The sequence below is a fragment of the Galeopterus variegatus genome, unplaced genomic scaffold (genome assembly GCF_000696425.1).
Source record: "Galeopterus variegatus unplaced genomic scaffold, G_variegatus-3.0.2 Scaffold1188, whole genome shotgun sequence".
Taxonomy (NCBI): Eukaryota; Metazoa; Chordata; class Mammalia; order Dermoptera; family Cynocephalidae; genus Galeopterus; species Galeopterus variegatus.
The window spans coordinates 20,154-41,780 of record NW_007727299.1 but is presented as its reverse complement, the minus strand read 5'-3'; the positions used below and the strand labels follow the sequence as shown (position 1 = coordinate 41,780).

The 21,627-nt window shown below is 36.9% G+C and overlaps 1 protein-coding gene and 1 non-coding gene across 2 annotated transcripts in view; one reads left to right on the top strand and one right to left on the bottom strand.

Annotated features, from left to right (window-relative positions):
* STRN (striatin, calmodulin binding protein) overlaps window positions 1-21,621 on the bottom strand; it is a 114,405-nt gene extending 92,784 nt beyond the window's left edge. The window contains exon 1 of the mRNA XM_008575440.1: window positions 21,415-21,621. The gene's annotated coding sequence lies outside the window, so the exon portion shown is untranslated. The remainder of the gene's footprint in view (window positions 1-21,414) is intronic.
* Window positions 17,156-17,229, top strand: TRNAN-GUU. Its single transcript has one exon. It is a non-coding gene; the product is annotated as a tRNA-Asn (tRNA).
* Window positions 21,622-21,627: the final 6 nt, after the last annotated feature.

The following is a 21,627-nucleotide window of genomic DNA, read 5'->3' as shown; positions in this document are numbered from 1 at the left end:
TTTCTCAGAGCTGAAAAACAGAAACAAATCCACCACTATGAAACACAATAAATAAAAATTAACACACACACACACACACAAAATAAAACCCACACAGCATATAATCATGAAACTTTAGACAACCGGGGGTAAAAAGCTCCCAAGAGAAAGAAAAACAGGACAAATATACAGTTGAGAATCAGAAGAATAGCGAAACTACAATAAAATGAAGCAATGTATTTAAATTTTATAACCTGTAATTCCATCAATTCGATTATTTTCGGACATACAAATTTCCAGTTACTTCCCATGTACCCTTTCAATAGATGAACAATATTATTAAAATAAGAGGATACACTAAAAAGAAAGCATGAGATCCAGGAAACAAGAGTTCTAACAAGAAAAAGAAGCAAAAAGAAGCTCCAGGACCAAAGGCCTTAAGTAGCCCACATTAGAGCATGCTACAAAGCTCTAGGAATAAGAACAGATTTTAAAAAGGGGGGAGGAGGGACTGAAAAATTATCTGATAGGTTTGGCCACATACAGATTTGTATTAAAAGGTTACAGAAACGTGTGAATAGTAGTAGTATAATGTTCGAAGAAAACTAAACTATGAAAAAAGTGAGATAATCATTAATTCCAGGAAAAGCAAAAAGTTGCAAAGGAAAAGAAACACAGCATACTATCTGGGGGTCATAAAAATAAGTAGTATTTATATATATTTATATAATAATGTACATATTAATTCAAATTACTGTGATCTAACTCTGTTTTCAGATTTCAGGGATAGGAAATGGAGCAGAGAAGCTAAAGGATATAGCTAAATCCTCATTCACCATAACACAAAGTTAGTAGATAATATTTTAAATTGACAGAGGGAGAGTTGTATAAGAATATGGTTTTGAAATATGAAGATAACAGAAATGGCAGCTAGGTTAAAACAGTTAATTCTGAGGAGTTATACTTGGAGTCAGGGAATGGTACATCAAGGAACAGCTGTAAAAACATCATAAGACCTTCAGTACTATTTTTAACTGTGTGCATATATTACTCTGAAAAAAATTAAAAATTAAAAAACTATATTTGATAACGTATCAATTATCAACACAGCACATCACTGGCAGATTCTATTTTAAGTGATTAGTGAACTATTAACTTCTTTAAAATAGGAACTGTGTCTTACCTACCTCTGGGTCTATAGTGCCTAGCAAAGTTTCTGGCACAAAATCACTACTCAGTAAGCATTTGATGAACAGAATAGAACTGAACAAACAGATTTTAAAAAATGATTCTAACTAGTGTAATCACTAAAAATGTTAAAACAGAAGTAATATAATCTTTTGATCATGGTTTAATACTTACTAGGACAAAAAATGGAATCAATCATTCTGAAAAGAAATGACTTGATTCCATTCATATTCTAACCAATACACTGCAATAAAACCCATTCATTCATTTGGAGGTATATCCCCACCATAAGCATTGTCCAATTTTTCACACAGAGTTTATAATATACATAAAATACTGACTGTTTAAAAAAAAATACTTTTTACATTCTTATAGAAATAGCATATGCCCTTCTTAGTACTGAAGAAATGATTATAATCAGACTTAAGAAACATGTAGTAAACATATTCAAATACAAGACATTTTACATAATAAACAATGATAAGATATACTCCAAAGGAAAAGCAACAGAAGAGGAAATACGCACATGAGACATAGCTAATAAAAGGTTATCTTTTTCAAAGGTCAATATTAGTCAATATTAACCAATTCAATAACCAGACTCTACTCAGAAACAAATGACAGAAGACTGATGAAGAGCCATGAGAATCTATAGAAGCTAAATCATCACATGAAAAACTGTAGAGCTTAACTTGTAATAGGAAATACAAATTATCACAGTATTAAATATTAACAATTAGTGAAGCTGGGTGAAGAGTTTTTTGTACTCTTGTTGGAACTTTTCCGTAGCTTCAAAATTTTTTTTGTTTTAAAAACAGTAAATTAAAATGATAATTAAAATCCAATGTTCACAGGCAGATGAATTAGATATATTTACATATCGTTGGAGGCAACGCAAATTAGTTCAATCTCTTCTGCAAAAAGGGGCTATAAAGCTACACAGATACCCTATCATCTAGCAATGCTCCTTCAGGAAATATAACCCAAGAGAACACCAACCTTTCTCCATCCCCCTGCCCCGCCTACCAAAAAAAAAAAAAAAGGAATGTGCAGAGCTGTTCAAAGAAATTCGCTATTTTTATTATTTGAATTATTTCATTCTAATTTCCCTTTCAGTCCATTTCTCTACATAATTAGAATCATAGTGCAAAATTTTACACTTACTTTTTCTCATGCCAACATTTTATGTTATTATTGTTTTTATGCCACCATTTTTATTGCCATATTATAGGTTTTCAAGTAGATTTACCATAAATTACTTAACCATTGTGGCAAATGCTGTGTACTGGCTACTCAAAATACACATTCCCAAGCCCCTTCTACTTTGCAGCTTCCCACTATAGAACCTGGAAAGCCAAATGTTTGCTTTCTTAGATTCTACTGTGGCCAGACTATGTGACCAATGAGATATATATGGACATCTGCTGGAGAAGGGGAGGAGGACTTCTGGGAAAGCTTATCATTCACTGATAAAGAAGCCTCGCTCCTAAAATACTGCAAACAAACCTTGCTGCTTTACAGTGTGGTTTTGATATCTGCAGCTATAGCAATCTTGTGATCATAATGTAATGAGGACAATAAGCAACACACTGGGGATGAAGGATGGCAGATGAGGACAGAAGAAACCTAGTTTCCTTATGTCATCACTGAGCCACTGCACCAGCCCTAGACTACCCATATTTTTCTCATGTAAGAAAAATATGATCTCTAATTGCTAAGTCACTGTTAACAGGGTATACTTGCAGTCAAAAGCATTCCTAACTGATATTCATTACACTATAGTTGTACACTTAGATTGCTTGTAATTTTTCACCATAATAAAATAATTTGTCAACAGTACTCCTCATGCATATAGACTTTTAACACAATTTTTTGCTTATTTCCCTGGGATAGACTAACCTAAGTGGGATTAACAGGTCAAAACATAAATATTTCATATCTCTTGATAGGTACTAACCAATTGACAATACCACCAACAATGCATGAGAGAAAAGTTTTAACATATCTCCAACAATACTGGGTGTTATCATTTATTTTTAAAAAATTATTGATAGAAAAGGGTATCTCATTGCTTTAATGTGTATTTTTTTATGATAATTGTTAATACTATTTTGCCATATATTTACTATTGTTCTATTAAAAAACTACCCAAAGGCTCAAAAAGAGGGTAGTTCAGTAAGCTATACTTCAATTGTTTTTAAGAATTTTACTAACCATTAAAATGTAGTATAAAAAGGAAAAAAATACCCAAACTTTACAGAAACACATAGAGCAAAAACTGAGAGATCCACTCCTTTACCCCCATCCCATACTCCAGAGATAACCAACGTGAACAGTTGCTGAATTCCCTTCTGTACTTTCCCGTATGATTATAAACAGACAGACAGAAAGATAAGCAAAAATAATGTTTTGCTTACATAATTATTAAAAATAAGTATAAGACCACTACTATACACATGTGAAAATATATAAAATAAAAGCTAATTTTTATCAAACTCATACTATGTATATTGTTCCGAGTATTATATTTATTAACTCACTTCATTGTCACAAAAACAAAAAGAGAAGACACAAAACAGTTAAAATAATTACATACAAACTCATATTTAAAACAAATACGTACACTGAGTTAAAAATATAGAATACAATCCACAGTACTTAGTTAAATTAAGTATACATATACCCAACAAACCAGCAATTTCACTACTTATTAATATATCAAAGAAATTCTCATATTAAGTAAAAGTAATGGACTGAATGTACACAAAACATTGTAGCTTGATCCTAAAAAAAAATAGAAAATGACACAATTTGATTTTTGTAAATAAAAAATACACGAGTAGGAAAAACAGTATTTTACAAAGATACATTTTTAAAAAGCAGAAGGGGAATATAAAAGAAGAATGGAGATAAAAATGGATAAGTAAATCAAACAAGAGAGGGACTGTGTGCAGACCAATGATGATAATGTTCCATAAACTGGGAAGTATGAGAACTTGACTCTCTGCACCTGATTTAAATAAGATTACCAAAAATAATGACTTTAAGAATGCAGAAGCAAAAATCCTAAATAAAATATTAACAAAGCAGATACAACAGTACCAAAGTGATTTCATAAGTAGGTTAAATGAGGAAAAACAACAGATTATCTTAGTAGATGCAAAAAGTCAATTAACATTCAACGTCTATTACTGTTAGCACCTCTTACAAAACTAGAAAAAAAAACTATCTGAACATGCTACATAGTAATTTTTAGAAAAAAAAAATACTACACATCTTCCATGTAAAATTTTTTTTTTAATTGTTAAGGGAAAAAAGGAGACCCTGTAGCTCTGCCATCATAATACGACATTCCGAGACTCATAGTGAATACATTCGCAATTGATTTCTTTCCACCTAAAATACCAAACATGAGAAAGAATAAAGTACTTCTGCAGGGTGAGCAAATCACTGCACACACAAGCACAGACAGCTTTACCATGTATTGGAAAAAACCAGTTAGAAATGTAATGGGGAAAAGATCCCACTCACACTAGTAATAAAACCTATAAATACTTAAGTTGATTCCTAGGTATTTTAAGTACAGGATGTCTCTGCTTAAGGAAATAAGAGAAAATCTGGTTGAGAAGACTTAAAATGTAAAGATCCCAAATATCACCAAGGTAAATGGAAGTTAAATAAAACTCCCAAGTGTGTGTGTGTTTACATGTGTATATACATAAAATCTACAGGGATATACAAGGGTACTTCAAAAAGTTCATAGAAAAATATAATTATAAAATACAAATCTTTTCATGAACTTTTTGAAGCACCTTCATACATTAAACTGTTAGTAGAATTTATCTCTAAATAGCAGGACTGGAGAGAGAAAGGGGTACTTTCTACTTTGTATATTTCTATACATCTTGTGTTTTTGTATGTACACCAATTCTTACTTTAAATGTTAAATAAATCATTTCTTCTAAATGTAAAATTTAGACAGCTTTTAAAAATAAAATCTGAATTTAACTCTGAATTTAAATAAAGACTAGAACTATTTCATTTTGGTAGAAAAACTGATGGTTTCTAATCAGTGATTCACGTTCCAAATCTTTCTCTAATTCATGTGATAGCAAACTTACAAAAATATTTTTTTTAATCGATATAAATGGATTCCTTAACTAGAGAAGACTAGTTTTATTAAAACAAACTTTAGTTAATAACTACCTTTCAGCTATCATAATACTCAGTTCCTGCTAAAAATATACAAAATTAAATCAAAATGTCACAGCAATCATTTATTCAAACAGTCTGAAAACAAAGGAGGAGAGCACAAGTAGAGAAAATAGGAAATATGAGACATATATAAAAAATTTGAGATAAGTTAAATCATTTAAGCACTAAGTACATTAAATCTTAAGAATCTACAAATTCCACCTTCATTATAAAAAAAGTCAGTGAACCTACTTTAATTTTTCTTGATAAGTCAGGACAATAACTATACACATCAATTATTGAATTTTTGTAAAGACAGACACTATGTGGAAGTTAAGAGATTCCTACTCCTGATTCTTTCACTAAACTGTGCAACCTTGTTAAAGTTACCTAACTTTTCTGAGCAGCCTTAGTTCCCTTAAAAAAATGAAAGAGATTAACATCTGTGATTACACGGAACTAAACATGGCATGTGGAAAAAAGAGCTGAATAAGTACTGATCCCAAGACAATGAGTATTTTTTAAAAATGATTTCTATTTATGTTTGCATTCTGCTTATCTGTGTCCTTTTCATGGGAGACTAATGGTATACAGTCGAATTAATATCTTCCAAGGCAGTTACTCTGGCCAATTTTTAAGAAAAAAAATTATCGAATTAAAGACAAAAACAACCACCTTCCAGAAGACTTCCTCATCCTCCACATAATCATCCCCTTCTCTGTAGTTATCAGCACCTTCTGATCAGCAGCAAGGTGCTGTTTTTTAATCCCTGCATTATTAGCCAGGGGATCCTTCTCACAAATTTGGACTCAACTTTAACATCATCATTATTAACACATACTGTGATAGGTGCTGGAGATAATTTTATTTTTTTTAAAGGTAAAGAGGGCTGGCCGGTTAGCTCACTTTGTTAGAGCCCGGTGCTGATAAAACCGAGGTCAAGAGTTTGGAACCTCACTATACCAGCCAGCTACCAAAAAAAAAAGTACTGAGGAAGTTGCTAAAGCTGCAAAGATTGTCTAATGCTGTTGATTGAAATATCCCCAATGCCTAGAACAGCCACTTGCATGTAGCGGACACTCAATAAATATGTGTTAAATTAATTGAACAGATTTGTGAGAAGTAAACAGTATAAGGTTGTGCACCCCAAGTGCCAAATGACAAAACAAGTCAAGACTAAAAAAGAAACACTCACTAAAAGCTAAGGATATCCAAAAAGTTTTAGTGTTAAAAATGGGACTTAAGCTAAATTTGAATAAAGAATATGAGGGTACTTCAAAAAGGTCATGCAAAGATTTGTATTATCTTTAAATTCTATTTTTCCATGATCTTTTTGAGGTACCCTCATACAGAAATCTGAAAGAGTAATACAAACTACAAGGTGGTAGAAGGACATTTCAGAATGATGAACCTTTTAAACAATGACTAAAAAAAGTAAATACGATTTATGTACAAAGAAAGATTACACTATTTCTGTTTAGAAAGAGTACTCTAAGAGGTAGGAAATATAAATAGTCTAATTATGGAGAGACTGAAACCTATAATAGGCAAAAAATAAAATAAAAAATTTTAAATGTCTTGAACAAATTACTATTTTTAGAAGCTTTGGAGGTAGTACTGTGTGTAGACTACTTTGGCCAGGGGAGAAACCAGAAGTAAAAAATTAGGAAGGCCTCTACTTCGGTCACCCAGATATGAGGTGATGAGGGTCTGAACCAGGGCAGCAGTCATATTAGGAATTAAATAACTAAAAATGAATTTAAAACTACAGAGTTCACAAAACTTACACATGGCTGGGAGAGTGAATGTAAGAAAATGAAAGGCTGGGCCGGCCCGGTGGCGCACTGCTACAGTGCGCCGCTTGGGAGCGCAGCGGCGCTCCCGCCGAGGGTTCGGATCCCACATACAGACCGGTTCCTGCTCTCTTTCTTTCTAAAACCCTTCTCCCAAACCTAGTTGACCCTCCTCTCCATGCCTAGCCCCTGCTAATTTACCCTTTTTGGAAACCTAGGAGCAGGAACCGGTCTGTATGTGGGATCCGAACCCTCGGCGGGAGCGCCGCTGCGCTTCTTTCTTTCTAAAACCCTTCTCCCAAACCTAGTTGACCCTCCTCTCCATGCCTAGCCCCTGCTAATTTACCCTTTTTGGAAACCTAGGGCGCAGCGGCGCTCCCGCCGAGGGTTCGGATCCCACATACAGACCGGTTCCTGCTCACTGGCTGAGCGAGGTGTGGGCGCAACACCGAGGGTTGCGATCCTGTTGCCGGTCCCGGTCCGGTACGGGCGCGACATTGAGGGTTGCGATCCGTTGCCGGACACGAAAAAAGACAAAAAAATAAATAAATAAAAATAAAATGAAAGGCTGAATGTTTAACCTAGGTTTCCAAAAAGGGTAAATTAGCAGGGGCTAGGTATGGAGAGGAGGGTCAACTTGGTTTGGGAGAAGGGTTTTAGAAAGAAAGATTGTGTTTCAAGTGACAACTGGACATCCAGGTGAAGACATTAGCAAGAATTGATCATATAGAATTTTAACTGCAGAAAAATATCAGGACTACACAGGGATGTAATTTTGTAAGTTACCTAAAGAAAAGGACTTAGAGTGTTAGGACTTAAATCAAAGAGTAACTACTGAAAAAATCTGGTGATCAATCATCTGAATGAAGGATTGGAAACAAGATCCAAGAGAATGAGAAATGAGCAACCTGAAAAAGAGAAAGAAAAAGGTAACAAAAAAAAAAAAAACCAAGAGGAAAAGATGAGACTAGTAAAAAACTGAAGACAGTAAATGTGGTCTGTTCACAGAAATTTAGTGAAAGGAAAGACAAGAAAGGACAGAATGACAGTACTAATAGATAAGAGAGCTGAGAAAGGGGTTTCTTTTGTTGTTACTGGTTTTTAAATAGGGAAAACTAAAATGGCATGGCCAAAGTGGATATTACCATTGGCATAATGGACTCAGGTCTATCCAAAGTTAAGAATTACTGCTTGATTATAAGCTACATGCGATCTAGGACCATATCTGCCTATTGTATCTCTACTGCCTAGGAGAATGACAGATATCCAGTAAATGCCTAATGTTCCAACAAAAAGTCTTAAAGCAAAAGCACAGAACTTTTTAAATTCTGTGATGGCACAATTTCTGTGAGGCTTTGGCAACTTTGGTATTTCTATTTGGCTAGCTATAAGGATCTGAAAAGCTAAAACTTAATTTTTTGATGGAAAAAATCAGGCTCAGATTAAAAGATTAAAGCTTTTCAAACTCTATTTCTATTTATAAAACGAGGCATTTCTTTCTTTTTTTTTTCCTTTTTGTCTTTTTTTGTGACCGGCAACGGATCGCAACCCTCAGCGTCGCGCCCGCACCGGACCGGAATTTTTTTTTTTCCTTTTTCCTTTTTGTCTTTTTTTGTGACCGGCAACGGATCGCAACCCTCAGCGTCGCGCCCGCACCGGACCGGAACTGGCAACGGGATCGCAACCCTCGGTGCCGCGCCCGCACCTCGCTCAGCCAGTGAGCGGCCGGTCTGTATGTGGGATCCGAACCCTCGACGGGAGCGTCGCTGCGCTCCCAAGTGGCGCACTGTAGCAGTGCACCACCGGGCCGGCCCTAAACGAGGCATTTCTATTATATACTTAAAGAAGTGGAGTTCAAAAAAGTTTAAATACCACGATATACTGGTAGTGGAACATATAAACAAAATCAAAGTAGAATGCAAAGTAATAATAACTAGATATTTTATTTAAAATAAGATTACCAAAAGTTAACAAATAAGATTTATCCTCAAGAAAAAATATTCAATTATGCTCATAGTTATCTATGTAGAAGGAGTAAGAAACATACATAAAATTTGAAGGCATGAACATTAGAAAAGAAAAAAAAAATGTTACAGGGCCCTGCTAATTATAAAGGCTTTCTAGGACATGATGCTGAAGACATTTCTTGGCAGTCACTGTGTAACACACAAGGCACCGGGGGAAGACAGCCCTACACTCACAACTACCAAAACCCACAGCCATTTGGTGCGTGCAGCTAGCATCAAGTGGCAATTATAAAGCTAGTGTAGTCCCTGAGATGAGCTCTTTCAAAATGATTTGAGAGCACCCAGGCAATGCTCTACACAATAGAATGCTGATGTGTTATTTGCTTCAAAAGGCTCTTTCCAGTGGAAGTCATAGGGCAGAACTAGCTAGCAGCAAAAGGAATAGATACACTGCTCCCCTAATACCAACATACATTGTACATTCACTACATTTATGACAAACACTATAAATATCAAAAACATCTGAGACACAGGACCTGCCCTTAAGGACACAATTTAGCTGGAAGAGAAGATATACATATACAGACCTATATTTTAATACATATTCAGTAACAATGTAACATAATATATGATTCATTCATTTAAGCCAGTCACTCTGCTGGACCTTAGTGAAATAAAAAACACCTCTAAGTGACTCAAAGTATAGTGAGGAAACAAAGATACAAAGTATGAGATAAGTGTTATAGTAGAGATACAGAGAAGTTCTCACCACTAGCCCCTCTTAACCAACCCTATGGATTAGCCAGCATTCTCTAGACCCTTTGTAAAACACTGCTCAAAGACCAAAGCATATTAAATATTCACAGCTGGTAGGTTATTCTTTATAGTTCACCCATACACTTCAATTTCCATAGTAGAGTTGTATAAGCTCACCAAGAGTCAACTGGGTTTCCTCCCAAACCTGTTTATACCAGTTGCACTTGTTACTTTAATTAGATAATTCAATTAAATATTACATAAACCAGTAAAATAGGGATATGAAAAGAAAGAACGCTTTGGAAAGACAAGACAATAAAGGAGACCCACTAAAAAACTGCTGTCAGATTAGGTGTGGGAAACAACTGTAAAAAATTGGGGAAAAGGTCATAAAAATCTAGGATTCTACATTCAGTGTGCTTTACTCAAGGAAAACCAAAACCAGAAATCATAACAGTACATTGTAATTGTGGCTTATTCAAGAAGGATGACACAGAACTCTAATCAGCATTCTTAAAAAAATAAATAACTAAATAAGTGAAAGATAGGTGGGCTTGATCTTACACTGGCAAATAACTATACATTTATATGTTTTTAACTTAAAATGCATTATTTAAGATATCATTTTAACTATCTTTTTGGATTACCTGATCAATCACGAGTCTGGATGGTGCTGGATGACAATGCTTCTGCCTTATATACACAAGCTATTAGGGAAGTCTGAAGCTTCCTTGCAACTGGAGGTCAGACAGATTTCCCAGACAAAGTAAACTGAATCTTGAAGATGACTAGAAATTCACCAGGCAGACAAGCAAAAGAAAAACATTCCCGCCCTGTACCTTGACCCCAGGAGCATAAAGAAAAATGAAAAATGTCAAACTATTTCCTTCAACTTACCATGCCCAGACTCAAATTTGTTAACTTTTCTCCTCAAATTCCTCATCTATGAATTAGAGAATGATTAATACCTACCAAATATAGTTTAACAAAGATTAAAATAGATTGTACATGTAAAGTGCTTAGCCCACTGTACCTGGCATAAGATTAGTAGTGCTCAATAAACAAAACTATTATTTTTGGAGGGTAAAGAAGAAAGGAAAGAGGAAACAACAGATAAAGTACTGGGTTGAGTTACTGGGACCATGGATACCTTCTTCCTTGACTGACTCTACTCTTTCAAGTTCAGTAAGTAGGCTGACCCAGATCCCCAGGCTCCTACCTGTCCCTTCCTTTCAGCTTTATAGGAATCCACATTCCTCAGGAGCAGGTTTTGGATGTGCCTATAATTTAAGCTCCTTTCTCATTGCTTAGCCTTCTCATTTAGGAAGTATAAACAAACCAAACAAAAAAAAAAAAAAAAAAAAAAAAAAAAAAAAGAGGGCAAGACCCAGACTGAGCTGTAATTTTCCATCAGGTGAAATTGGTACCACCCTTGCGGAATTTGACATTGTGTTTATTTATCCTAACTAGATATACTGGTATTGGATCCAATTTCTGTCATATGCAAATGAGTGCTAAAGGAACCTGTGTGTTCAGTAATGAAACATTCCCCCTGGCCCTTTCCTTGAATGTCTCTACTTCAATTACGCCAAGAACCTATTTGCCACACCCAAAATACTTATTCCACCCAACCTTATTCAATATATCCCAAAGCTCACCTGAATTCCAAGGCTCCTATTCTCTTACTTTTCTCCTGATCTCACCTCCAAAACAAAATACCTCTTTTTCTTCTGCCATACTGCTTCCAGCCAACTCTACAATAAAATTTCCTTCTTATATACCAACGTTCTAATATTCCATCATCTAATTCTGATAAGGTACTTTTATGACAAAGGTTAAACAGCATTAAGTCTTCCCAGAGAAAATGATCTTATTTCCTTAAACAACTTTCTGTACAAGAGCAAATACCACTTGACGTATTATTCTATTCTAACATAGCATATGTAAAACAGAGAGACTGAAAATAACCCATAACCAAAGCACTATACAAAATTTGATATATGACCAAAAAATACAAACTATATTAAAATACATATACTGAACCTAATTAAGCTACCCTCAGAGCAAGCTGAAAAAGCTCCAAATTTGCAGGTTTTTTAAACAAGAAATAAACATTTTGTTTCAGTATTCCTTACACAAAAATAAATAAAATTATTAAAAGAAATTAGAGTAATACATTATTAAACACTATTGAGGAACACAAATTGTTAAAGAATTTCCAGACCCCTTACTATATCATTGTTTCACTAAATTATTCTACTTGAAGAAAAAGACCAATAAAAGTTGAGGATATGGTAAGGAACAATGCCCTAACCTGGGTACCAGGATTCCTGGGTTCTAAACTAAGTTTACACCAACTCACAGTGACCAGAGACAGGTCACTTCAATTCTCTGGGCCTAACTGATAAAACAAGGGATGAGATTACTTAATTCTAAGGTCTCTCCAGAGGTAAACTATTCTTAGTGTAATTAAGGGGATAGAAAATTGAGAGTAGAGATAGGGGCAGGGGGAGGAAAGTACACACACACGCGTGCGCACGTGTGTGTGTATCTCTGTCATTCCTAGAACCCTACAGGTGCTGAAATAAAAAACACAGATACTGTGCTGCTGAATAGCTCAGTTTGGTTAGAGCACAACCTTCTAACACCAAGGTCAAGGCTTCAGTTCCCCATATCAGTCAGCCACCAAGGAAAAAAAAAAAACACAGATAATATACCTTTGGGGAGTTAAGAACAGGTCAATGTGTGCCATTTCTCCCTCCTGTCCACTTCTGTTCCCCACTACCCCCTACTCCTCTTTTCTGTCTCTTCTCCTCCTCTATCCCCTTCCCCAATTTCTCTTTCTTGTCTCTAAGTTTCTCTCCCAAACTCTAAATGTTCCTCTATTACAACCTTCAGTCCTCAATGCTTACAAACTATCACCACCTAGTATTGCCCTCTGGCCTGTCCCTCACTTCCAACACAGTCAGTTTATTTTCCTCAAACCACTGCTTACAGGGCAAAGAGACTATAAGTACCTACTATGCCAAATGGACTGCTTAAACTGATTCTTAGCTTCTAAAATTTAAATAAGTAATACAATTTTATACATTGTGTCCATAAAAGTCTGAACCACATATTGGGCACCCATCATGTGTCATGTATTTTACATTTTTTAAACCTTACTACCACCCTGCTTGGTAGGTATACTACCATACACTTTACAAATAATATGGCCTGGAAAAAATTATAAATAAAAAGAGAGCTATCTGACTCTAAGGCCCATACTTTCCATGGCCAAATTATGATAGTCAACAGACTGCTGTGTCAAACTGTACACCCAGAAAAGAAACTCCAAAGATCCCAAGGGCAATTTTATTTCTAATGGCCCAGAACTGAAACGTGGATACCACTAACAACATTCATAAATCAAAAAGTATAGCTGATATCAAGTAGATAGCAAGTTGGCAAAGGGAAATATGTCCAAATTATTTCAACTTTCAAACCTATCTCTCAAAGACTGCATAGTAAAGGGTTTTACAAAAACAAAAACATACACATACAAAACTTGCCAGCCCCATGGCTCACTCGAGAGAGTGCGGCGCTGGTAGCGCCGAGGCCACAGGTTCGGATCCTATATAGGGATGGCCGGTGTGCTCACTGGCTGAGCATGGTGCAGGCCGCACTGTGCTGAGGGTTGCGATCCCCTTACCAGTCAAAACAAAAACAAAAACATACACGTAAAGGGTTTTGTTTGTTTTCAACTGTGCTCAAATTCCCAAGAATTTGGAGAAAAATTGTAGGTGGCACCCTATCATTGGAATTCAAAGAAAAGTAGATTTAGAAATAAAGTTTAGGGCCGGCCCGGTGGCGCACTGCGCTAGTGCGCTGCTTGGGAAGCGCAGAGGCGCTCCCGCCGAGGGTTCGGATCCCACATACAGACCGGTTCCCGCTCACTGGCTGAGCAAGGCGCGGGGGCAACACCGAGGGTTGTGATCCCGTTGCCGGTCCCGGTCCGGTACGGGGGCGACACTGAGGGTTGCAATCTGTTGCCGGACACGGAAAAAGACAAAAAAAAATAAAAAATAAAGTTTAGGACTAAATAGGTACATCTCTTGATACAGAAGTGCTGTCAGTGGTATTTCTCCCCAGATAATTTTGGAGGCCATTCTTATTTGTCAGATATTGAAAGTAAGATAAGAAAATTCAGTTTCCAATAATGGTGCCCTACAACAACTCTCCTACTAAAAACAGCTAAAAATTCTGAACAAAATATTTTTACAATCTTCTTAAAAGCAACACAAAACCAATATCATATGGTCAAAATTAAAAGGAAAACAGGAACCCAATGAGGTATGGGAACAAAAGCCCCTTTTGCTCTTTGGGTACTGGCCAGTCAGAACAAATTCGAACTTTAGTTTGGACAGTCTTATACCAAAGGGAAAAAATCAAAGACCAGACAATCCAGAATGGAGAGTCTAATAGGTGATACACCTCACATTTAGCTAAGACCCTAAAGGGCTTACAGTCTTAAGGCAAAGATGAAGCAAAAGTATATTGGTCTGTAAATGTATTCATAATCAAAATTCACATCAGCTAGGTGGTCCAAAAACCTTAAGCAACCAATTTACTTTAAAGTGGTTCTGAGCGAGGTGTGGGCGTGACACCGAGGGTTGCGATCCCGTCGCCGGTCCCGGTCTGGTACGGGCGCGACACTGAGGGTTGCGATCCGTTGCCGGACACGAAAAAAGACAAAAAGGGAAAAAAATAAAATAAAATAAAAAATAAATAAAAAAAAATTAAAAAATAAAGTGGTTCTGGAATGGTAATGCCACCAGACATCTAGTAAAAGTAAATGCAACACCTTTCTGAAGAAGTCACCTTTATTTGAGAGCTGAGATTAGTCGTATACTTTTTCAAGGACAGTGAGCAGTACACAAAGATAAACCATGCACACAAAGATACCAGTCATCATGAGCAAGAACCAGCAGAAACAACAGACCACACAAAGATACCTCTAAGACCTCATATAAAGGAAGTGCAGATACACCAACTATAAAATAACTACTTACAAGATTTAAAAAAATAAAACATGATCATGAAAACACCTACAGGGAATAGGACACTAAAAAAAAAGGGGGGGGGCAGCCCCGTGGCTCACTCGGGTGAGTGCGGTGCTGTTAGCGCCTAGGCCACGGGTTCAGATCCTATATAGGGAGGGCTAGTGCGCTCACTGGCTGAGCGTGGTGTGGACGACATCAAGTCGTGGGTTGTGATCCCCTTACCCATTAAAAAAAAAAGACTCAGCAGATTTGAAAAGTAACAAAATTAACTTCAACAATAACCAAAACTGAAAATTCACTGGATGGCTTTAACAGATTAGACTCAACGAAAGAGAAAATTAATGAACTGAAAGATAAATCAGAATAAATTATCCAGAAAAAAGCATGGAGAGATAAAAAGATGAAAAATATGGAGCAGATAAAGGAGAAGGCCTAAATTACACATACTTATAATCAGGCACCCTAAAAAAGAAGAAAAGAAAATGCAACAGAGGACAAATCTAGAGAGAGAATAACAGAAATCTGCAGAACTTATGAAATACCAATCCAAACATTCAAGGAGCTAAAGTCCCAAAAGAAATAAAAAGAAATCTATACTGATTCAGCATAATGAAACTATAAAACATCAAAGACAGAGTAATCTTAAATGTAATGATAAAAAAAGCTAGAAAGCAGAAAGACATAGTAAAATCACCATGTCTGTTATTTTAAATAAAAAGAAAAATAAGTAGCATCACTGTGGCTCTGACTACCTCAAAACATTGTTAGGATCAAACATGACAATGTATCTGAAAGGGCTTTTTTAAAAAAAACTGTAAAAACATCTGGAGAGTTAAATGACAGCTTAAACAAACGTACTTCATTCTTGGTCACTTAACCTCTCTCTGGGCCTCACTTTACCTATAACAGAAGACTGGAGCTGATTATCTCCAAAGTGCATTCCAGCTCAAAGATTACTCTATCATTATGTCACTCAGTCAGAGGGAGGCGATTCAAATTACAATATTCTAGTGCCTAAAAATAAAATGCTAGCTATCAGAAGAAAGTATAATGGAAACATAACAGAAATTGTATCTGAAATTTTATAAAAAGCTACCCATATATGGAATACTAGCATAAGTGTTGAAATCACCACACATTTTTATGTATATATACACTCATATATGTAAAAACAGAAAAAACAACAACTAAAGCAGTGATTCTCAATCCCTGTTGCATAATAGAACTACTAGGGAGCTCAAAAAAATACTAATGCCAGAGGCCCCAATTCCTAAGGTTCTGATTTAACTGGTCTGGGGTACAGCCAAGGAATTGGGTATTTTTAAAAGTACCCCCATATTATTCTAAGATTGCAGCTAAGTTTGAGAAATATTGAACTAAACTGACAAATAATAGGATATGTTTTAAAAGAGTAAAACCGCTATAATTTTTCCAAAATATAATTAAAGATTATGAAATTAGCAAGGATATGAACAGAATGAAAAATGAACCTCCTCACAAAATTATACTATACCACGATGGGGTTCACCTGCTCCAAATTTAAAGGAGGTGGTTTAAACGGCAAATAAAACCAAGGATTAGTTTTATAGAGTTGTCAGTTAATGTATGCAATTTACCCAAGATGTAATGCAAAGTTAAGACAAATACATTTAGAAACGTTTATATGAATTCCAAGATAACATACACGTAGTGGGTTATTAAGGGAAGGAAGAACATTTGAAGAATATAATCAATATTTTGAGGCTGACACTGAAGGCAAACATTTACTCCTATTAAATGTCAGACCCAGAATATTAAGACTGCATGGTCCCAGGATGGCACTTACAAGCTCTAGCCTCAGAAGAGTTCATGACTGAATATTATGCTTCACTCTGCAGACAAGATAAATGAGAGTAAAATTTTAACATCACGCATTTGCTACCATTTATTTATTCAGCACTTATTTTGTATTACACACCAGGTCTCTGCTAGGTACTTTAAAGTATCTCATTTAATACTCACAAGGTAATTTATTATCCTCACCTTACACAGGAGGAAACTAAGGCTCTGAGAAGGCAAAATTATGGCAAATATGTATTTTAAACGTAAAATACAATAGTAAGTTTTACAGCAAGTATTTAAACCCAGGTCTATGCCATGTTGCCTTTCATGATAACTGTAAATAAAAGTCATAATCATAAGAAAAAATAAACTTTCATTTTAAGTGCTTATTTTTCCATTTAAATGCTCAGAGCCTAGCTGGTTAGCTCAGTTGGTTAGAGTGTAGTGTTGTTAACACCAAGGTCAAGGGTTCAGATCCCTTACCAGTCAGCCACCAAAAAAAAAAAAAAAATGCCCAGTAAATCTTCTCAACAGTCCTATGAAGATGCTTATTCAAAACAGTTTTGAGCCTTCTCAGACTCCCCTTTTCCTCAAACCTCACATCCTATCTTTAGCCCATCTTGCTGGTCCTACCTTCAAAAATGTACTCAGAATCCATTATATTTTGAATATGTATTAAAATACATATTCATATGTATTTCATCACTATGCCTCAAATGTATCTCTGGCCTACATTAATTAAAATAGCCTCCTAACTAGTGTCCCTGCTTCTTCTACCCTTGTCTTCCCTCCAAGTCTATTCTGAATCCTTCCAAAGGGTTTCTTTTAAAGATGTTATCACTCCTTTCCTCAAAACATCCCAGTGGTTACCCATCTGGCTAAGGTAAAATCCAAAGTCCTTACAATGGGCAATACCCAATACCTCTCTGACATCATTTCTTCCATTCTCTTCCTCTACTTTAGCCACATTTGCCTCCTTGTTATTCCTCAAATATGCCAAGCATGCTCCCTCCCCTGGCTGTTCCCTCTGCCTAGAAAGCTCTTTCCTCACCTCAGCTAAAACTTTTTCAGGTCTTAGCTCAAATGGTCCCTTAACAGTGAAGCTCTTCTTCTCCATTCTACACTCTCAAGCATTCCATACCCCCTTACTCTATCAAGGCATTTATAACCTTCCAACATTTTATGTATTTATTTATCACTATCTGTCTGCCTGCTCATGGAGGCAGGGTCTATTTTTTTCATTGTTCCTAGAATAGGAACTGACATAAGGTAGTTGCTTAAAAAATACTTGTTGAATGAAAATATGAATCATTAATACAAAAACTCAAATTCATAAACACTCCAGCATACAGCCTCCATACCACATGCCCTAAGCTACTCAAGTATATCACCTTTTTTCACACAACTCTAGCATTTCCAAGTAAATATGAGAGCCTCTCCCCACTCCACAAATGCATCATCAAAATCTAGGGCCAAATTGTTTTTTAATTTACATGCTGGCTTTCCCATAAGTCAGTAATTTTCAAATACTGAGCTTTAGGTTCTCATTACTCCATAAAGTTCTTTCCTCCTGCTATTCTCCCCATTCACTGTTAGCTCTTCTCTCTTATGCTAGTCTAAGAAAATTGACATCCCCCCCAATGATAAACACTCTGATTTTTGTACATGTTGTTTATGTCCTATCATACTAACTAGACTGCATGTTTCTTTGAGGTTATCTAGCACAATGTCTCACATACAGAAATTTTTCTCAAATATTATTAGTATTCCTTCTCCAATTCCATTCACAAAAGTAAAGCCCTGTAATAGCATTGATATTCTTTTTTTCCCCCACAAATTGCCTATTCTCATCTGGATGGAAGGGAGCGAGAGCATTACCAAAAGTAAAAAAGACAGTCTATTAACTAAGATGGGCAAGGGGAAAATCAATGACAAAGAAGTTTTTGGTACTATGTAGCTGTTTCCTTACTCCCAAGATCTGAGCAAGGAAGTGGTCAAGGCAGGTCAGGTAGACCAGAGCTTGGACTACGTTTCACAACTCTGCCCCATTTGTAAAAGCAGGGTTGACAGGTTCTTGAAGGTACAAATTAGACTTCATCTTAAAGGTATTTTTTGTTGACTTTGGTGTTAATGACTTGAGAAGAGATTTAAATATTAAGAGAACACCAACTGATCCATATTTCATCACAATTCATTCAACTCTTTTACTTCCTATTGTTTTTCTAGGAAAATTCCAATGGCCGGCCAAACAAACAAACGAACAAAATACGAAGGGAAGGATCCAAATTGAATGATGTTGATATAAAGAAATGATTAAACCTACATTTTCAATTATACTAATTTAGGGTACAAAGACCACAGATTACTGCAAATCCTCTCCCCCCCAAAGACATAATACTTTTTCCGTTCAGAAAATATGACACGTTTTAAGTTTCTCTGCAAAAGCTTAATTTAACTTGAGCACCAATTTGAGATACTGTAACAAAAAAGTAGTCCTTTTATATGATGAGCACCAATGGGAAACCTACCTAAAATGTAACATTTGTCATAAACAACCCAGAATGTAGTGTGTGTGTGTAATAAAAAAAACTGAAGACTGACTGCAGTTACGGGTAAATTGAAAAGTTTAAACATTCAGGGATGGGACAAACAGAGGACAAGGTGTGTTGGAGTTCCCAAACTTCTACAGGTAGGAAGATAGACATTGTTTTCTCATTTGTTTTTGATCAAATTAGTGTGACTTAGCTTACATTCCCTAAACTGGAAAAGAAATTAAAATTTACGTAGCTACATAGAAAAGTCATTTCCCACAATAGTACATTAAAGTTAAACCCTGCCTTTAACACTTCTTTGAAGCCTGAAATCTACAAGCGCATTTATAGAATGCATTGCTAATAAAGGTGAACGTGTAAGCAAGCATTCGAATTTGCTGGTTACTGTACAGACACAGATTCATTATGAGAAAACTCACAAATATCAAACAGACCAGATACTAAAGCAACATTACAGAAGGGATGAAAAAGTTGCCAAAGAATATAAACATACAACTATAGAAATATAGACTTAAATGGAATCACAGAAACTATGCTTACTCCCTCACTTCATTCACCTGCTCATACATCATCTCCCAGAGGACTTCCCTGACCACCCCATCTAAAATAGCCGCCCCTATCACACTCTATTCCTACACCCTGATTTGTTTTTTCTCACAGCAGGTGCCACTATGGGCCATTATATCCTAAGTCGCATTTGCTGATTGTTTGCTTCCCGACTAAAACATAAGTTCCATGAGGGCTTAGAAGCTTTGTAGGTTTTGTTAATCTCAGGGCCTAGAGACACAGAGCAACACTCAATAAGCACGCTGAATAAATGATGAAACTGAAGCCCAGATAGGTTAAAGGATTTCTTCAAGGTCACAGAGCTAGCAGTAAGCACTGCCCTTACTGTAATGCTGTCTACTATAACCCTGTCTCTTTGCTCTTTCCACAGCCACTTCCACTCCACCAAAGCAGCCTGCTCCTGCATATGACTCTATTTAACAGACTTCTCCTCTTTCCTTTTTTAAGTGCCAAAGATAATACGTTACCAAAAAAAGTGACACACTGGTAGGCATTTTAACTTCAAGTGTTTTCACCAACCAAACTATACCCAAATTTCGTAAGTATACAAGATTAACCCATAAAACAGGAAGGCGCAACTACTCACAGTTCTTTATGTTCCTCCTAAAATTGGTGTATGCCTTGGAAGTTTTTTAAGAACAGCTACTGAAAACCTACTTACCAATTCAGAATGGCCTGTAAAGTACCAGCCTAGCTTTCATTCTTCTAAGAACCCACCACAGCTCCTCCCTGGATATACTTTATCTTGCAAATTATGCAGGCAATGTAACTAACCTTAAAGCCCCTTTAGTTCCTTTTAAAGTAAAAATCAGTCTCACAAAACATTAAACATAAAATTAACCCTTGGGAAGTTTTAGATTCTGAAAACAGGAATCATCTCTGAACCATCATCTAACCGTCACCATCCAGGTCCTTCATTCAAAATCCATGAATCTGAAATACCTAAGAGAAGCGCGGGAGGACGTGAGGGGGAGGAAAGAGGGTGGAGAAGAAATATTAACAAAAATATATAAGGGAGCTGATAATTCTAATAACACTGTTACCCAATGTCTGCTTCTCGCCTACAGTCAGGGCCTCACTGTCACAACTTCTGTTGTCGTCTTTGATCACCTTCCTTGCAGAGAGAAGCGCCAACTGCCAATACCGTCTGCGGGGAACGTCTCTAGATCTAGGTTGGCACACGCTAGGACAGAGAATGATTTGCTTGGCGTCTCTCAAAACTACTGTCAGCCCAATTAGTAAACTGAAAGGGAAGCCCTAGATATGGGATGGCAAGAGAGTTGAAATGAGACTGGGAGTTAAGTGTGGGAAAGAGCAGATGAAAAGGAGCGGCGCGGGTAAACAACGTTATCAGGAGCAGGAGTGAGAACCGGGGTCGAAGAAGTGGGGTCAGTGACAGGCAAAGGTGAAGGGAGGAAAAGGATGAGGGTCGGGGTGGGATGGACCGGAGCACCGGGGGAGGGGACGGGAGAGGGCTGGCGGAGCGGGGGAAGGGCCCGCAGCGGAAGGGAGCCAAGAGGCGGGATGAAGAGGGCCAGGCCGGGAGGGTCTTCACCTGCAGCTCCGCCCGCTCCACCTCCCACTGGGCTCTCTCCACCTCGAAGCGGGCCCACTCGTGCTGCAGGAAGTGTAGGATCCCGGGGAGGCTGTACTGGGCTCGGGCCGCCCCCGCTGCAGCCGCCCCGTCGCCGGCCGCGGCAGCCTCCGCCAGAGGCCCGAGTCCCTTGGCACCGCCGGCGCCCGGGGGGTTGTTGCCGAAGAAGACGCC